The following is an 18261-nucleotide window of genomic DNA, read 5'->3' as shown; positions in this document are numbered from 1 at the left end:
GAGGGGGCAGGAGCTACACTCAGCAGTGGGCAGGGCTATGAATTAAGTCTCTGGAAAGGTCTGAAGATCCAGCTCCAAGAAGTTTTCCAGGTGTTGCTGATCAGGCTTTCTCACCGGGAGAGGCCTGGAATTCCACTCAGCAGTGTGTCAGGCTATAAATTAGCCCTCCTGCCTGTGTGAAGGAATGGAACCTCCCAACCCTGATAAGGCTCTTTGTGGTCTTGACTCAAGCTGACCCACTCCTTGAAACATAAATATATGTTTCAAGTCTGATGGCTAAATGCTGCTGCTGGCTTTGCTCTGTGGACGGTCAGCTCTGCCTGCTCTGTTGTCTGTGGGTGGCTGGGCAATGCTGCTTCCAGGTGTTCTGGCCAGGCTGGCTGGTAGGGAGGGGCTGGAAGCTACAGTCAGCAATCAGCTGGGCTCATCACTCAGTTCTCCTGCCATAGCAGGAGGAGACCAGTCTCCAGGGCCAAAAGCAAGACTTTTTGTTTGATAAACTGAATCAGGTAGACCTGCACCCCACTGAGTTCCCTGGTCATACTGTATCACTCTCTTGGCTCTGCAGATTAGAAAAGCTCCTGGTGGGGACTACTGCTTGGATGCTGCAGGTAGGAATGTGGTCTGCCAAGATCAGAGTTCTGGCATTTGCAAGTCCCTAACCCTTCTGTATCACAGTTTCCCAGTGGTCAAGCACTGCATATTCCCCTGCAATGCCCATGGTGCAAGACGAGTAGGTTCTCCCAAGAAGCAACCTACAATGCTAGAGGAGCTAAATGTCCGCCCTGGACTCCCTTTTTCCACAGGAGCAATCATGGGCTCAGGGAAGACCTCTTAGCCTGGTGCTGCACTGGCCTGGGCATGGGACACTGCAGTTAGTGTGTAGCTGCTCCTCTTACTCTTCCATTGTGGTCTGTCTGGTCTCTGTGGTGCAGGGGCGCCTCAGCCTCACCCCCATGTTTTAGGATTCTCTCAATGGTGTCTTGCCGTTCATAGTTTTTGCTTGTTGTTCTTGTAAGGGGGAGCAAAGTTGGGAATGACCTGTGTCACCGTCTGAGTGACATCACTCCTTCAATATGAAGTCTTTTGTATTTGGGCTTATTTTCACTTAGTATACAGCTTTTACAAACAGGTTTTCATGTGGTCTCTCCCTTTCATTTCTGTTGGATAAATATCTAAAAGTGGGTTTTCTGGGTCATAGGATAAATATATGTTTCAGGTGACAAAAAGACCAAAATGACTTCTATGCCATTTTGCATTCCTTCCAGCAACATGTGAGTTTTCCAATTGTTTGACATCCTGGCAGTGCAGGAACTGTCAGACTTTATAAATTTTGTTGTTCTGTTGGCTGTGAAGTGGCGCCCCCTTGAAGTTTTCATTTTTATTTACTTGATGACAACATTGACAATCTTTTTGTGTGCTTACTGGCTATTTATAACTTTTTTGGTAAAATGTTGACTCAGATTTTTTATTTTCACCCAGTCTATCATTTGTCTTACATTTTCTCAAGCATATCTTTCAAAGAACAATTATATTTTTAATTTTGAGAAAGTTCAAATCATCATTTTTATGGTTTATAGTTTTGTAATCTATTTTAAAATTATTTGTTTAAATAAGGTCACAAAGATTTTTCTTCTGTTTTCTTTTAGAAGTTTTATAATTCCACCTTTTATGTTTAGGTCTATGATCTGTTTGGTGTTAATTTTTTTACAGTGAGAGGTAATAGCAAAGGTTCATTATTTTTGTATACAGATATTTAATACTCTGGCACTCTCAAAAATCAGTTGATCATATATACCACATGTGGGTCTCTTTTGGAGTCACTATTTGGCTTTATTGATCTGTATGTCTATGTTTATGCAAATACCATGCTGTTTTGATTAATATAGCTTTATATTAAGTTAGGTAGTATAAGTCATCTTCATTTTCAAAATTTCGGCTATTCTAGTTCTATTGCCTTTACATGTAAATTATAGAATCAAGTCAACAATATCTAAAAGTGGCCTGCTGGAATTTTTATTGGAATTACATCAAATCTATATCTATTCATGAGTATGGGTGTCTCACTCCATTAATTCCTGTCAACAATAACTTGTATTTTTTAGTATAAAAGTCTTATATGCCTTCTGTTAAATTTATCCCCAATATTTCCTGCTTTTGATACTATTTTAGATGGATTTGTAAACTTTAGGTCTCAATTGTTTGTTGCCGGTACACAGAATCTGACTGATTTTGTATTTTGGCCTTCTATCTGGTGGCCTTTTTAAGGTCACTTGCTCAGCTCTAGTAGCTTTCCTGTGATTCCTTATGGTATTTTACATGGAAGGTCACATTGCTGCCACTAAAGATGTTTTCATATTATTCTTCTCAGATTTTATTATTTTTTCTTTTCTTACATTATTCTCTGGCTGTGACCTCAAGTGCAATGACGAATAAAAAAGGTGAGAGTGTAGCTCAGCTGGTTGGAGCATCACCTTGTAAACTGAAAAGATTGTAGGCTTAGTTCCTGCTCAGGGCACATTCCTGGGTTGTGGATTCGGTTCCTGGTCAGGGCATGTACAAGAGGCAACTGGTGTTTCTCTCTCACATCAATATTTCTTTTCCTCTCTCTCTCTAAAAAAAAAAATCAGTAAGCATGTCCTTGGGTAAGGATTAAAAAAATATGGTGAGAGTGGATATTTTTGCCTGGCTGACAATTTTCAGGGTGAAAACATTTACTTTTAAAAATTATTAAATATGATAACTGTAGATTTTTATTGGGTTGGCCAAAACTTCATTTGTTTTTTTTCCATAAGATGACTCTAGTAGTGCTTATTTATCTTTAACTTCATTAGAAACAATTTTGTTAGGTTGTTTTGTGATAGCTGTCATATCAAGATACATTTAAAAGAATTAGCAAAATTAGTGAATTTTTGTGTAGCCATTTTAATATTAAAGATGGAAGAAAATTCACAGTTTTGGCATATTATGCTTTAATTATTTCAAGAAAGGTAAAAACACAACTGAAATGCAAAAACAGATTTGTGCAGCCTGTGGAGAAGGGGCTGTGACTATTGAATGGGTCAAAAGTGGTTTGCGAAGTTTCACATTGGGGATTTCTTGCTGGACAATGCTCCACGGTCTCATAGAAGTTGATGGCAATCAAATCGAGACATTAATTGAGAACAATCAGTGTTTTACCATGGGGTAGATAACCAACATAATCAAAATATCCAAATCTATAAAGTTCTTGGTGAAAATGAAAAATCTTTTAATTTACTGTTGTAATTACACATGATTTTCTTACTTTTGCCTTTTAACATTTGTATTAGCTTTAGTTGGTCGATCCACTCCTTTTATTATGTGTTTGCCTTTGTTAGGGACAATTTTTTTCTTTGCAATATTTTATTCATCTACTTTTTTTCTTAAGGAAGTTCCTTTAACATTTCTTGTAATATCAGTTTGGTGATGGTAAACTACTTTAGCTTTTTTTGTTTTTGTCCGGGAAGCTCTTTTTTTCTCTTTTCATTGTAAATGACAGCCTTGCTGGGTAGAGTGATCTTGGTTGTGGATCCTTGCTTTTCAGCAGCTTGAATATTAGGCGCTAATCTCTCCTGGCTTGAAAAGTTTCCATTGAGAAATCAGCTCCAAGTCTTATGGGAGATACCTTATACATAGCAAACTGCTTTTCTTATGTTGCTTTTAAGATTCTCTCAGTGTCTTTAACCTTTGGCATTTAAGTTGGTGTCAGACGTCTTTTGATTCATCGTCTGGCACTCTCTGCCCTTCCTAGACTTGCATATATCAGTTTCCTTCACCAGGTAAAGGAAATTTCAGTCATTATTTCTTCAAACAGGTTTTCAGTTCCTTGTTCTCTCTCTTCTCCTGGTACCCCTATAATGTAAATGCGTGTACCCTCTGTGTTGTCCCAGAGATTCCTTAAACTATGCTCATTTAAAAGAAAAACCCTTTTTTGTTTTTGCTGCTCTAATTGGGTGGGTTTTGCTGCCTTGTTTATGAGATTGCTGATTTAATTACCTGCTTTATTGCACCTGCTGTTGATTCTATCTTATATATTCTTTATTCCAGTTATTGTAGTCTTCATTTATGATTGGTTCTTTTATTTATGGTTTCTAAGTTCTCACTGATTTTATCTGTTTTCTTCCAACTTTACTGAGAATTCCTATAACCAGCGTTTTGAACTCTGTATCTGGTAGATTGCTGCTTCCATTTTGTTTAGTTCTTTCTCTGGAGTTTTGTCCTGTTCTTTCATTTGGGCTGTGTTTCTTTGCCTCCTCATTTTGACTGCCTCCCTGTGGCTTTTTGTTGTTATGTAGATCTGCTACATCTTCCCGTCTTGGCAAGGTGGGCTTCCTTATGTAGTGGGTGTCCTGTGGGGCCCTTTGGCACAGTCTTGTTGGCACCTGAGCTAGGTGCCTTAGGGGTGTCCCTTGTGTGCACTGGGTGTGCCCTCCTGTTGCAGTTGAGCCATCATTGCTGTGGGCTGGTCAGTGAGTAGATTGAGCCTCAGGATGACCAGCTATGAAGACTGTGACTACATAACACAAGCTGTTGTGTGGGGGCAGATCCCATGGAGCAAGGTTCTGGTGCTTGCCAAGTTCACCCTTTGGGTATGTTGTTTGTGGAGCTAATTGGGTGGTGCTCTGGTGTGGTCTCAAGCTGACCACCAGGTTTGTAGGTTCTAGGGTCTCTTGGGAGGGGCTCCAGTGTAGGCCCAGGTCAGCAGTTGCCTGTGCTCTGCCCCAGACCATCTGGTATGAACTATAACATGATCTGCAGTTGGTATTTGCCTAGGCTGGGCTTTGAGGTGCCTGGGAGAGGCTGTGCTGCAAACCATTAAGTGCTAGGCTTGGGGCCACTTAACTAAAAGTACAGGGCACTTACCTGTTTGGGGTTTGTGAAGCTTGGGAGATTTTAGGAAATTCCATGGCATGGGCCAAGCACTGTTGCTTGTGAGAACTGAGCTGAGCTGTGAGTTGGGTTCAGTGGTTCTCAGGGAATCACCAGGGTGGGGTGAGGGGGGTGTTGGCTAGGTTAATGGAGACTCAGATTTAGCACTCACCTGAGCCTGTGAGCTATGTGCAAGGAGAGCTTAACAAAGAACAATAGTCTGCCATCACTTCTGTCCTGATGAGACCTGCCTCTTCAGCCCTCACCCTGGAGACAGACAGTTCAGTTCCTTCCCATATTTTTCTGGCACTTTTTAAGCTATTGTCCCTTCACTGGAGCTTAAGGCAAGTGTTTGTGAGTGAGTGGCTCTGTGTGCAGGCCCTTTAAGAGGATACCTGGATCTGTAGCAGGTCTCTGTCTCATCCAGATGGAACCCACGTTTTCACAGCCAGATGCTGTGAGGACTCCTCGGCCCTGGTGTGCCCTGGGCTGAGGACCCTGGTGAGGGGCTGGGATCCCTTTTTCCTCAGTGGGCCCTGCAGCCTGGATATCCCTGCTTACTCTTAACTGCTGCATATAGGCATTGGGCCAGCCCGTTTCGCTTCTCTGCCTTTGCTAATAGTCTCAACATGGCTTCTTTATTTGCTTAGTTATAGATCTGTTCAGATAGCCATCCTGTGGCTCTCCAGAGTGGTGGTTCTATAATTTTGTTGTAGTTGTTTTGATGGGGTTGTGGGAGAAGGCGAGCACAGCATTCACCTACTCTGCCATCTCGATCTGAGTCTCTAGTTCTCAGCTTAGGTAACTTACATTTTCTCTAGGAGTTTGTCAGTTTTGTTTGTTTCCAAACTTATTACCATAAATTTCATAATATTTACTTATTACTTTTTCAATCCCTGATGTTTCTGTAGTTGTTGATACCTACCTTTTATTACTATGACTTTTTTTTTGTTTTGGAAATCTCATCAGAGGATGGTTTTAAAAAAAAAACTCTTGGCTTTGCTGATCTTCTAGATTATTTTTCTGTGTAAGCAGTATATCAAATATGTCTACGCAGGGATACTAAAACACTTTTTCTTTTGTCTTTCATTGTCCCTTTAAAGTTTGTGTAGTTGAAGAAAGCCTTCGACTTTTCCTGGATGGAAATTCAGGCAAGCCACATAACTCAGGGTTTCTCAGCTGTGGCATTATGGACATTTTGGGCCAGATAATTATCTTTATTTTTTAAAGATTTTATTTATTTATTTTTAGAGAGAAGGGAGAGGAGGAAGAGAGAGAGAGAGAGAAACATCAATGTGTGGTTGCCTCTTGTACGCCCCCTGGCAGGGGTGTGGGGACCTGGCCCACAATCCAGGTGTGTGCCCTGACTGGGAATTGAACCAATGACCCTTTGGTTTGCAGGCCAGCTCTCAATCCACTGAGCTACAACAGCCAGGGCTGGGCCAGATCATTCTTTAATGTGGAGGTGTGTCTGTGCGCTGCGGGATGTTTAGCAGTGCGCTGGCGTCTACTACTAGATGCCAGTAACACTTGCCAGTTATGACAACCAACAATGTCCGCAAACATTGTCAAATGTCCTCTGGGGGACAAAATTCCTCCCAGTTGAGGGCCACTGGGCCATGACTTCTATGTTTAATCTTTGAAAACATAAAGTTTTAGAATCATTTATTTTCCCACCTTTTAAGTTGCTTGCCTAGCTCATTAATTTTCAACCTTTTTCAATGTTAATATTGGAATGTTATATATTTTTTTTTCTTTTTTGGTTGTCAGGGATTTCAGTGAAATTTATTGCTTAATTGCTATACTTAACAAATTTCAGATATTTTTCTTTCCCTTTTCTTCATAATTGTGTTATATTTTATTTATATTTCTCTTTTACCATATGTTTAATCTTTTAGATGACTTCTGGTCTTCCCAAAATAACATTTGATGAACATACATTTAAAATACACCAATGATTATATTTGTGGAACATCTGTTTTGGGGTAGAACACTGTGGGGGATACTGACGTAGGTCTCATTTCAAACCATGAGAAAGGGTGTACAGGAGGGAGGGAGGAGGAAGAATGGGAGAGAGAGATGACGTGCAGAAGGGAGGGATGGCAAATCTGCTGGTTTCTTCTAAGTTTCCATATTCATCAGACCTACATGGGGAGAGGTTGGATTTAGCTTGACACAAGATGATATTTATGTATTAACTTGGCTGGGGCAGATGGCTGCCTGTCCCCTTACTTGACTGAGATTAAAAGTAACAGTCAACCATAGCAGGTAAGATGTTCCCTTCTCTGATTTGATATTCCCTGGGAAGCTGCAAAAGGGATCAGTTCTCGAAGGGACAAGGCCCCGTGTCTGGGTTTCTGCCTGGCTTTGACAGGGCTGCACTGTGCTAAGTCCTCAAGACTGTGAGCCTGCAGGAACCCCAGGGAGCAAATCCTCCCATTTTCGCACTCGTGGCATTTGAAAAGGCACGTGCTTCCCGGGTCCTGGGTGCGCCCCTTCCAGTCCCTTGGTGGTGCACCGCCACATCAGGGTTACGTCTTGACATTTGGTAAGAGGACAAGGGGAAGACTGCAGGCCGTGCGAAGGCTTCCAGGGGGGCTGCTTGAACATTAGCTTGAGATGAAAACCCAACAAGTTTAATTATCTTTTATCCAGGTATAAAAGGAAACATTTGGAGTGTGTGTGTGTGTGTGTGTGTGCAGAAAAGGGAGACTCTCCCTAACTTGGGATAAGATCAAGCCCTCCTGAATGGTGGGAGTGGGAAGCCGAAAGAGAACAGCTTCTAAGGTCACTACCCCCGCTTTCCGTGACATTTATTTTTCTATTAATTCTTGGCATTTATATTACTGTGATAGATCAATTAGCTTCTCACAACGTTCTAGTCCATTGACCTTACCATTTAACTACCCTATGGTGCCATTGTTACCACAGAGAGACTGCAAAAGAAACATTTATAATTTTGAAGTACCTAGGTCCAGAGCTGAGAAATATTAAAAGGCTGAGTTTGGGTAACCAGTAGCACACTAGATGACTGAACCTTCAGGGAGTTTTTCTTTTTGCTCAGTTTTCACAGCAACACTGTACAAAGCAAAAGAGTAGAACTCATCCTGAATAGTCCTGGTGTTCAGGGATTCCTAAATGACTCTGAGAACACCGGGAGATCACTGGACCTCAGAGGCAGAAGGGCTTTCCCCGAGAGATCACCGGGTCAGTCAGGATCCTTGACTGCCGGCCACAGAGCTGGACCTCGAGCCGGTCAGGCAGAAGGGAACCAGCTGCAAGGCTAGCAGGGGGCTCTGAGGTCCATGAGAGAGGGGGTTCTGACAGCAGGAGGCTTGAGGATGGGAAGAGACCCAAGGTGCTCTGAAGGGCAGGGAAGCAGGAGTTACGGCAACATTCCCCTAGAAGGAATGCCCTCTGGCTGTTCCTTCTATCCTTTAAGACTCAGTCTTGGCAGAAAGACTCCATTCAATTAATAAAGAACAACATGGACTGGATTGTTTGGCTTCTGCAGTAGGAGGGCGTGTGGAATTATGTTTCCATCAGGACCACACACATTAAAAAGAGGAAATTCCCCTGGAGGAGATTAGGATGATTTTAGGAAGGAGAAGTGACTGAAGTAAAGGGAAAAAGGGGGGGAGGGAGAAGGGTGAGGGAGAGTGAGAGAAAAAAAAGGAAAAAGTTTAATCCTGGGCAATTATTTAGTCAAACCTCATTTTGCAGGTGAGGAAACCAGTCTAGGCAGTGATATGGTTTGTTCCAGTTTGCAAACCAGTGACAGTCCTCACAGGAGTGAGGGCCTGGGTCTCCCAGCTCCGGGCTCGGTGCCAGTTTCATCGATGCCTTTGGATGCAGCACCACTGGCCTTACTCAGCCGTAATCACAAGGGTTTGGCCTAGGTGAGCCAGTCTGTCTGTCTGCTTCAGATTTGAGGAGTTTGAAAAACCACTTCATTCAGATTCAGCTTTTAATTGAAGGAGCAACCATTGATGCTTTTAATAAAAGCTAGTTTTTCCCTCCATGTTTTTTGCAAGCAACATACAGCACCATCTGCCTGAAGAAAACACTAGCTAGAGCAGGTTGTATAGCAAGATGTAGGACTTGAATACCGCACGAACTCTAGGGACTTGCACAGATCCTGTTCATCCAGCCTAGGGAATGGGATCTCAGTTACATAGCCATCCTTCCTTGGTGATGGGTGTCCCCAGTCCTAGTAACTGAGGTCAGTAAAAACACGGGTTGTTTGGGATACTGTTTCAGATATCAAACCTGTTGGACGTGAGGATGCAACCCCAGGTGGACAGTTAAGAGCTATCTATGGCCCTGAAGCGCGCAGCTCTGGTCAGAGCATGGAAGAGGCAGGAGGGTCCGAGCGTGGATGTTTGTGGATCCCTCTGCCTTGTGGGTGGTCCCTCTAATCCAACACCAGGGATGAGGAGCGCTTGGTTTAACGCAGAGCAACCTGGTAAATAACAGCATGCTGTTTTAGGAAGGTTATTGATTTGCTGACTGAAGGGTAGACAGAATTCTCCTCTGGGCTCCGTGACCGGCTCAGCCCCACTCAAGGTGCAGACCCCTCACTGCAGTTCTGCTGCAGGAGCAGCTTATAGCTTCTCTCCAAACATCCTTCTCAGCCACCTTTCTCCCCTACCTCCTCTTGTTACATCTAAACAAACCCTGTTAGGAGACAACAACAAAACACCCTGGCAAGCAGCCTATCCACTCAGAGAAATGAGACTTGAATTACATTTCAGGTTTGATTTCTAAACAGAGGAAGCAGTGATTGGACTGTAAGCCACACACACCCATTACCATCAGAACTCATAAGTTTAATTATGGAGGAACTGAAAGCTTATAATTTGTTATGCACTATTACATCTGTAGGAGGCCAGTTGCCATGGAAATCTTCCTCCTTTCCTTCTACTTAGAGCATATTTACATGGCAAGGGAAGAGCAATAAGAAACGTAATGGAAAGATTCAACAAGACAAGACACAGTTGGCTACAAATATTTTACATTTATTATAAGAATACAATAAAAAAAGTTTCCGCAGAACTATAAGTGGTAATTGGTCCATTGGAAAAGAAAAAGAGGATATTCAAAAAATGATCTAAGTTTACAAAAATGATGATATCCTGTTTTAAAAAAGTAGAAGACAATTTTAAAACATCCTACAATGTTAGCCAAAGTTCAAAATGTGTTTCCTTTGAATGTAAAAACTAACAAATAAATAAGTGTTAAATACAGATCTGAGTTAAAAATGGTAAAAGGCAGACAACTAACTGCTTTATATATTTTGCTCTCATTCATTTTGAGACTTGCTTACAAAGCCAGATAAACTCACCAAAGGCCTTGTTTGTATGTTTTACACTTGAACTTTTTATAAGAAGCACCCTATTTCCAGTGTTTCTTTTATCCACTTCACAAATATATTATTTTAAAACAGTAACAAAAATGACTAAAGGTGCTTTAACCTGACAACATTGGCACTAAAAGGAAATTGTGTAAAGCACTGGGGTGCTTTGCCCAAAATGATGCTTGCAGACAGAACATCTGCACCCACCCCATCATCCCAAACTCCGCGTCTAACGAAGGGCAGAGGAAGCAGCCAGAGGGTGACATTTCTGTAACCACCCACTGTGGGCCTGTGCCAGGAAAGTGGCCTGTGCCAGTGGACTGCCCCATAAATGGCCCGGCCATCATCTATACATTTTATCTTTGCTTTCAGCTTACTTAGGTTCCTGCAGAAGTCAGTGCTGCTCTTGGAACTCGGATGACTTTATTTTATTCTCCTGCATCTACCAGGCTCTTCCTAACCCTATGTGGTTATATGGCTATGACTTCAGAGAGTTCCAGTCTTTTAGGGCACTCATCAGACCAGACCAAGGAAAACACAAAGAAAACCAGAAGATAAAGTCAGCAGAATTCACACCACTACCAACCCCACTACACTCATGTTACTTAATTAGGCTATCTAATTTAAACAAAAATTAAACATAAGGTTTCTAGATGTTTGATTCATAAAGTTGTTTCAGTGAGAAATCTCAATGCTTTGTGAAGGAAAACGATGAACAGAAGTGGCCCGTGTGTGGCTGGAGCTCCTGCTTTGGTCCATGGTACATGTCTGAGTCTGTCAGGCATGGTGTTGGGCAACTGGCATCCCACAGAGCGAGGGGAGATGCGCAGCCAGTGAAAGGGAGTTTTATGCCTTTGGCCACTTTGGTCATGATTTGGGATAACCAAGACCCCTGTCTACCAATTCCTTTTTATCTTTGATTTTGACCTGATGTGTAAAAACCATACCTGGGATTTGACTTAGAATCATAGGATTATAAATGTACTTGTCATGGGGAATCTGGTGAACTTTGTAGAACCAATCTCTTTGACATTAAATCTAAAAACAGTGAATTCTATTTAACTGTATTATTTTCTGTCCATGGCCAGTGGGAGGAAGAATTATGGCAAATAAGTTCACTTCTGTGGGAATTGGCCTTCCACTTGCAGCTGAAGCGACACAGTTCAGACGGCAGGCACCGTGCCGCCACGCCACCCTGCAGTCTGAATGTAAGAACTGCTGCACTTGGGTGAGGGGAAGCATTCAAAGCGAGCAAGGCTCTGGGCGCCATGTCCCCTGCGTTTGCCTACAGCAGCCTGGCATTTCTCAAGAGCAGGCAGGCGAGTTTATTTCTAAGTCAAATTATTTGTGAAAGAAAACTTCTACATCATAGGGTATTTTTCTTTCCCTCATCCATGTTTGAGAATTAGCAAACGCACTGGTTGAGTGCTCTGGCAAAGGCTGCCAGACAGTCCCTCTGCCTGGGAAGTCAGGAACGCTTCAGACTTCCTCTCAGCCCCGAAGGGTCTGAATGCAGGGCACTTAGAAATGTAGGTGCCCACTGTGGGGGGAGGATTTAATTTATTGTTTCATAAAGATTGTTTGTGCAACTCAAAAGAAGACCCCAAGGTCGTGTTATTTGACAAGAGCTACATGAAAAAATAATAATGAGGGTTTGGAGTCGTACACAACCTCATTTTTCATTCTCAGGGTTTTGCTGCTCCAGTGCAGGAATTGGGATGTCATTTTATGGCCACCTTCCACCTACCCTGGGTTACTCAGAACGTTGACATTTCCTGCTGACATCTTTCCTATGCTTTCAGAATAAGGTGTGATCTTGCGTGATCAGACGAACTGCGCAGACGTGAGTTCTGTCTTGCTATTGGCACGGAGCACACAGGAGTGTGCTCCTCCTGCCTGCTTTGGGGGTGGCTATCTGGTGCTTTAGCAGGTCATTTTAGCATCTGCTGTGGATTGAATCTAGAATGTGCTTATTCTTATACTAAAGATGTTCTTGGCAAATAGAAGCAGGGTGTGATGTTTGCAGGCTCACACCCTTTTTAGGCCGGGTACTTACTGCTTTGGGGAACTGGTAGAGCAGAGCTAAGGCCTTAACACAACATTGCTTCAGGTCTGTTTATCTAGGTTGACTGGCTTATTTTGAATTTAAGGCTTCATATTTGCTACCCTCTTTTCTGAAGCTATGGGAAAACTGAACATAGCACAATTGAGATACTTTAGATATTCACTGATAAGAGTGTGAAGGAAGTAACAAAAAATAATGGCATAGAAGTGGAATGGAAAAACCAAGTATGTTGAGGGGTTTAAGATACAGAACTCATTGTTTTAACATTTCTTTGGAGGTAGGTCACCTAATGAGCTTAGTCAAGCCGAGTCAATAGGCTGCTTCCCAGAACACACCTGCTCACCAAGAGCTTGTCATCCTGGGAAGACCTCCTTCCTCTGTGGATAGTGTCACTTGTCATATACATCTGCCACATAATCCTCTGTCTTCATGACAAGGACTGCAACTAGTTTTTCTTTGTATTCTAAGCTGCACCTGCTATGGGGCCTCTCATGTAGTGGGTGCACAGTTGGCCTGGTGAAGGGATGCCTGGGAGTTAGTTCCCTCTGAGGCAGGGGACTCCTAAGCACCTGCAGAGAAACTCTTCGGTCTAAGCCTATGATGATGCTGTCTGATAAAAGCTGACCATAAAAGACTCCTGTTTTGGTAAAGTAAGGATTAAGAAACTGTGTATGGGAAGAGAAAATACTAACCAGAAGTAAAAATAAAAATAAAAAATAAAAAAATAAAAACCCAAAAAACAACCACCCTAGAAAAACTAGCACCCAGCATGGTTCCTTGCACCCGGACGTGGCAGAAGTTTAAGAAAAGCTTGTAAATGGATAAAGCTGAGGAAAAACACACTACAAAATTCTGCTACCAGGGTTATTACTATCACAATATTCTATTACTTTGTACGACAGTCACATCTGCTGGCCTCATGGTAATGTTTGGGAAGATAGTTTAGAAATTCTAGGTTCAAATCTTTTTAGAGTGAGTCCTAAATATTCTTCTATTGGGGCTCTTGGCTAGTTTGCTAGCAAGGAGGGAGGCTAAGTCTGCCTTCATGTTGCAAGCATTAGACACCTGCAAGACATTTTTTCTTTAATAAAATAAAAAGTAGGAGCTTCCACAGCGCACGTCCTCCAACGCTGGCTACCCCAGGCACGTGTGTGCTGTCACTCAGCTTCCCAAGGCTTAGGGAGTGGGCTGAACCTCTGCCGTGTCCGTGGCCTTACCAGAAAACCGAGTGAGGGCAATTCTTATTCAACAGCAGCTACCTCCTGAGATTATGGGGATCATAAAGAAAATCAAATCAATATCCAATTCAGTGCTCTTTAAGAAATGTTGTAGAGACTTGAGAGGCATGTAACATTAAATAACAGGCAGCGGGAAGTGCCTCAAAAACCCTCTTTTGAGGATTAGCTTTCCTTTATTAACACTGCATTTATTTGCTGGGATGTTAGCTTTTGAGTCACTTTGGGCTGGTACTTTGTCATTGCCCTTCATGTCCTTCATCTTCCTGTTTGGATGTCTCATTCTCTGTGCCTGTGTCTATCATCCGTGGTGCTGCACTAGGACTGGCCTAGGATGTTTCTAAGATTCCTTTCCCTCCAATGTTACCAGTATAAAGTCATGGCTCATTGCTATTGAATTGGTATTTTCTTTCTTCCCTGCTTAATTCCGTGTTTTCTCAGAGGTCATCACAGTTAAGGGCCTTCTGAGGGCACCGTATTTTGCCGTGTATAATGCGCACTCAGGTTTTTGGCCCAAACTTCCAGGGGAAAAAAGTCTTTCATTTTAATTTTTAATTCAAATTTTTTTTTTATATTTAGATTCTTGTTTTTTATATTAGAGGAATTTTAGCATTTAGTTTTGAACATACAGATACTGTTATTGCTTTCTGCAGTTACACTTAATACATAACCATAAATAAAATAATTAAAAAATTTACATAGATATGGAATTAGTACTACCCATGTATAATGTGCATCCTCATTTTTCCCTAAAAAATTTGGGCAAAAAGGGCACATGATACATGGCAAAATATGGTAACTCTAGGCGCCAATTAGTTAATATTAGTCAAAAGGTGAAGTAGGGCTGAAATAAGCATGCTTTCTTTTAGGAGACTAGCCTAGGTTAAGTCCTATTGCAACCAAAGATTTCCAGTAAGGTATGGAGAAGCAGTGATTATAGTTCAAGAAAAATTAAATATAGCTAATGCAAATGTAAAGAGACTTTGAATAGTCTCTAAAATTTTGAAGACATATGAGCCAATTCTTTAATTGCTAAGACAATGAGTATAAATGTTGCTTGGCGCAGCACCATCTCTGAGCTAGGGATATGAGCTGCTCTCGATGTAAGGGGGAGAGGTGTTTGCTCTTCCCACACACTAGTAGGTGACTTCTGTGGTTTCTTTTGGCTCCGTTATCTTTTTAATTTTCTATAGGAAAGGATCTGGCTTGGTGGCATTGATTTCCTTAAGCTTTCTAGTGACACTGTCCAAGTCTTTGTTCCTCTTTAATTATTCCCCACTCTCCACAGTGGCTACATCATCCTGTCTTAGAATAATTGGTTCCTTCTCTTTGCCTCTGCACATGCTTGCCTCAGCTTCTTGTTAACAGATACACAGAAGCCTGTGCTCATTACACCTCTGCAGTTTAAAGTGACTGGGAATTCAGAAGAGCAGATTTTTCTACTACCCAAGAATCTCAGTCCTTATTAGGCAGCTAAGTGAGTCTTAGGGTCTATATTTAACAATTCAGAATTTAATCTTTGAATTAGCATGAGGCAGTAGGATGGTTTTCATGGGTAATAAATATTTTCTTAAATTGAATTATGACTAAGATATATAGCTTATATATCTTTTATATCATAGCATTATTTTTTAAAGGAGAACTTCATCGGACTGTAAGACTGTACCAATATCTCCTTCAAGTAGGTAATCTTGGTACATGAGTATTTTGTTTTGCAAAAATGAATACGCAATTCTGGATTCTTCCAATTTGTATAATATTCAGACTTGATACGAAACTCATCAAAACAGAAAAATAAAATATTTAATAAAATTTCTGGTATGTATAAGCAGATCAAAGTAATAAAAGAGGTAACACTTTATTTTAATGGTAAACTTTCATGCTAACTTAATAATATAATGGAAAAGTAATATAAATTTTTAATGGTAAACTTTCATGCTAACTTAATAATATAATGGAAAAGTAATATAAACTTATTTTCATATAAAATATATCTATTTAATGAACATATTAATACATAAAGTGTCTTTCAATTGTCTGCCCCTTTGTTGCTCTTTTTATTTTTATTTTGCAATATTCTCTGTTTTGTGTGAGAGCTCTGACCTCCTAAATACAAAAGCCAGTCTTTACACGACCCAGGACAGTGGTTATGGACAATCAATTTTGTTGATAAAAAACATTTTAAATACCAATGGTGTGATCAAGAGAGTACGTGGGGATAAAAGGGGCTGAGGCACACAACCTCTTTTCCAAAAATTTCAATTGATCTCACTTCACAAAAATGAATTACGAAGTGGAGGAACTGAGAGATCTCCCAGTGACAGGAACACGCTGTCTGGACAGGTGGCGGTGCACTCTGATTTTCACGTTTATCCCACTACAAGGTCCTCGGTGTGCGATGTGTAACTAAAACACTTTCTTCCTGACATAATCTCACACCAGTGTGGTGAAGCCATGGTTATTTTAGTGGCATTAGCCAAACTTGATATAAACTATATGGTGATACTGAAACACGAGTATTACATAGACAAGACCGTATTGTGATTTAAAGAAAATTAAATCTATTTCAGTGACTAAACACTTTTTCTTCTTAAAATAACCCTCAAATGAAAAAAACATTGCAAAATGTGCACTGAACGACAGCTAATATGATTTGGCTCATGCTCATCTGCTTGTAAGATGTTTAAATAATATTGTATTTGTGGTAAGGCGGTAAATTATGAATGAAAAACTTTATTGCTTACAATAAATTTGGGCAAGAAAAGAGAAATGATTATATGAGGCCTTTCACTGGGGACCTAGTGGCAGGATGGGCTGAAATAAAGCCTGTGATTTTGAAAGTTTGGACAAAACTTGTTAATCGTTTATTGTTTTCTTGGAAGAGAAAGGATGCATTGGCTTTGGGAAGTAAACTCAGATTACTCAAACACAAAATTAATTTTAGGTTTTGCATGTTGGTAATGAACGCTAATTTGACATTAAAAGATTTAAGATTTCTTTCCTTGAAAAATATTGCTAGCTAAATATTTTTCATGAAGCTTCTTTAGTGATTTGAGATAGAGAAAGGTGGAGAGATCCAGGCCTCCTGGGTGCCTCCCTCCCTGCCGTATTCATAATTTAAGGGGTTGTGATGGGAACTGTCTGGGAGTGATAAATGTAACTCTTAAAAAATCCATTAACAACACAGAGATTTGTGACCTGGCTTAATTACATTCAGACCAGTGGCAATTTTGGTTACAACTGTTTTCTTACTAAACAAGTCATAGGATTTTGTGCAAATTTGAAGCCTTCTTTTCCTACATTGACTTGCAAATTCAGAACAGTATTTGTGTGCTTTTTGGGTATGGATTAGCTTCCTAAAGTACATAATTCCAACAATTATCAGTGACAGAAAGGATGAATAAATTATGCTTTAAGTGCAAGAAAATTAGCAGTAAAAGTGGTTTGCATAAGTTCTTGATGCATGTGCCTATATTAAATTTAATATTCTATACAACTGATACACTCCTGAAAGACTCTTGGTGAGTTACTAATCCTGAACTATACCACTGCCTGCTTTGGGACAAAGAATAAAATAGAATTTAAATGCTGCAGATGTCATGATGTTTTGAAAAGTGTCTTTAATTTAAGCACAGAGTTATGATGTGAATTGTAAATTCTAACAGCTGGGATGAGTGAACTGCCACGTTCCTTCTTTAAACCAGAATGCACAGATTAAGCCTCAGGTCTTATTTACAAAATTAAATCCAAAACCATCATTTTCTCTCCTTGCTGAGAGCTTAGTATTGATGCTGCTAAGTGATGGGAGGCTGGTTTCCATAAACAAAGGCTATTATAGAAAGGTTCACCTAGAAATACTGACAGAGTGGAAATGTCCCCATCCTATCCTTACATTCAAAGGGTGGAAAGGGCCTGAAGACCACAGCACCTAATTTCAATCCATGAGCCTATGCTCTGATTCACCACAGTGTATACCATCAAAAGAGAGTTCCATTTATTTACAATATTTGACAGAAGTGAAAACAGTGCTGGTTTTGGATATTGCAATATGTTTTTGAGGGCAAGTTTATTATGCTTTTACTTTAGTCTGAATGTAGTAATCATTAAATGCATACAAAACTTTCAAAGAGATTGAAATGATAGACACAAACCATTTTCCTGTTCAGTGTTATCCTTTCCACTTTTCAGAGAGCTGAGTGGAGTTCTGTGCAGTGATATTCACAGGCAGCAAACAGTTGGATTGGGCAGGAGGAATTTTCTATCCCATAAGCTCTTCCGATAAACAAAGACCAAATAATCACTAAGGTGCTATTTATCTGGACACACGCCTGAGCACTTATTAAAAGCTCCCAAGGCACATTTACCCCTGAGCGTGACCACCTCTTCCACACACATTTATCCTGAGAGGCAACTATATACAGAAAATGTGGTAAGCTCCCTGGATGCAGCAAAGGTTTAGCTCAACAGAATCCTACATCTGACTGTTGCATATTCATACAAAGCATCTCCAGAACAGTGCTTGCACACCTGTCAGCCAAGGATGAGAATTTCCTGGTAGAAGTGGAAGGGTAACAAGGGGGAAGGTGGAAACACAAGAGTTGTCCCATAGCTTTTTCCTCACAGTGTCCATTTGTCGTCTTAACCGCCTACTCCATTCCCACCTGCCTTGCTTCTCGGTAGTGTGTGTATGTGCACACGTGCCTGTGTTTCTGAAC

Source organism: Phyllostomus discolor, chromosome 3, assembly GCF_004126475.2.
Source record: "Phyllostomus discolor isolate MPI-MPIP mPhyDis1 chromosome 3, mPhyDis1.pri.v3, whole genome shotgun sequence".
Taxonomy (NCBI): domain Eukaryota; kingdom Metazoa; phylum Chordata; class Mammalia; order Chiroptera; family Phyllostomidae; genus Phyllostomus; species Phyllostomus discolor.
Note: the sequence above shows the minus strand (reverse complement) of the source record.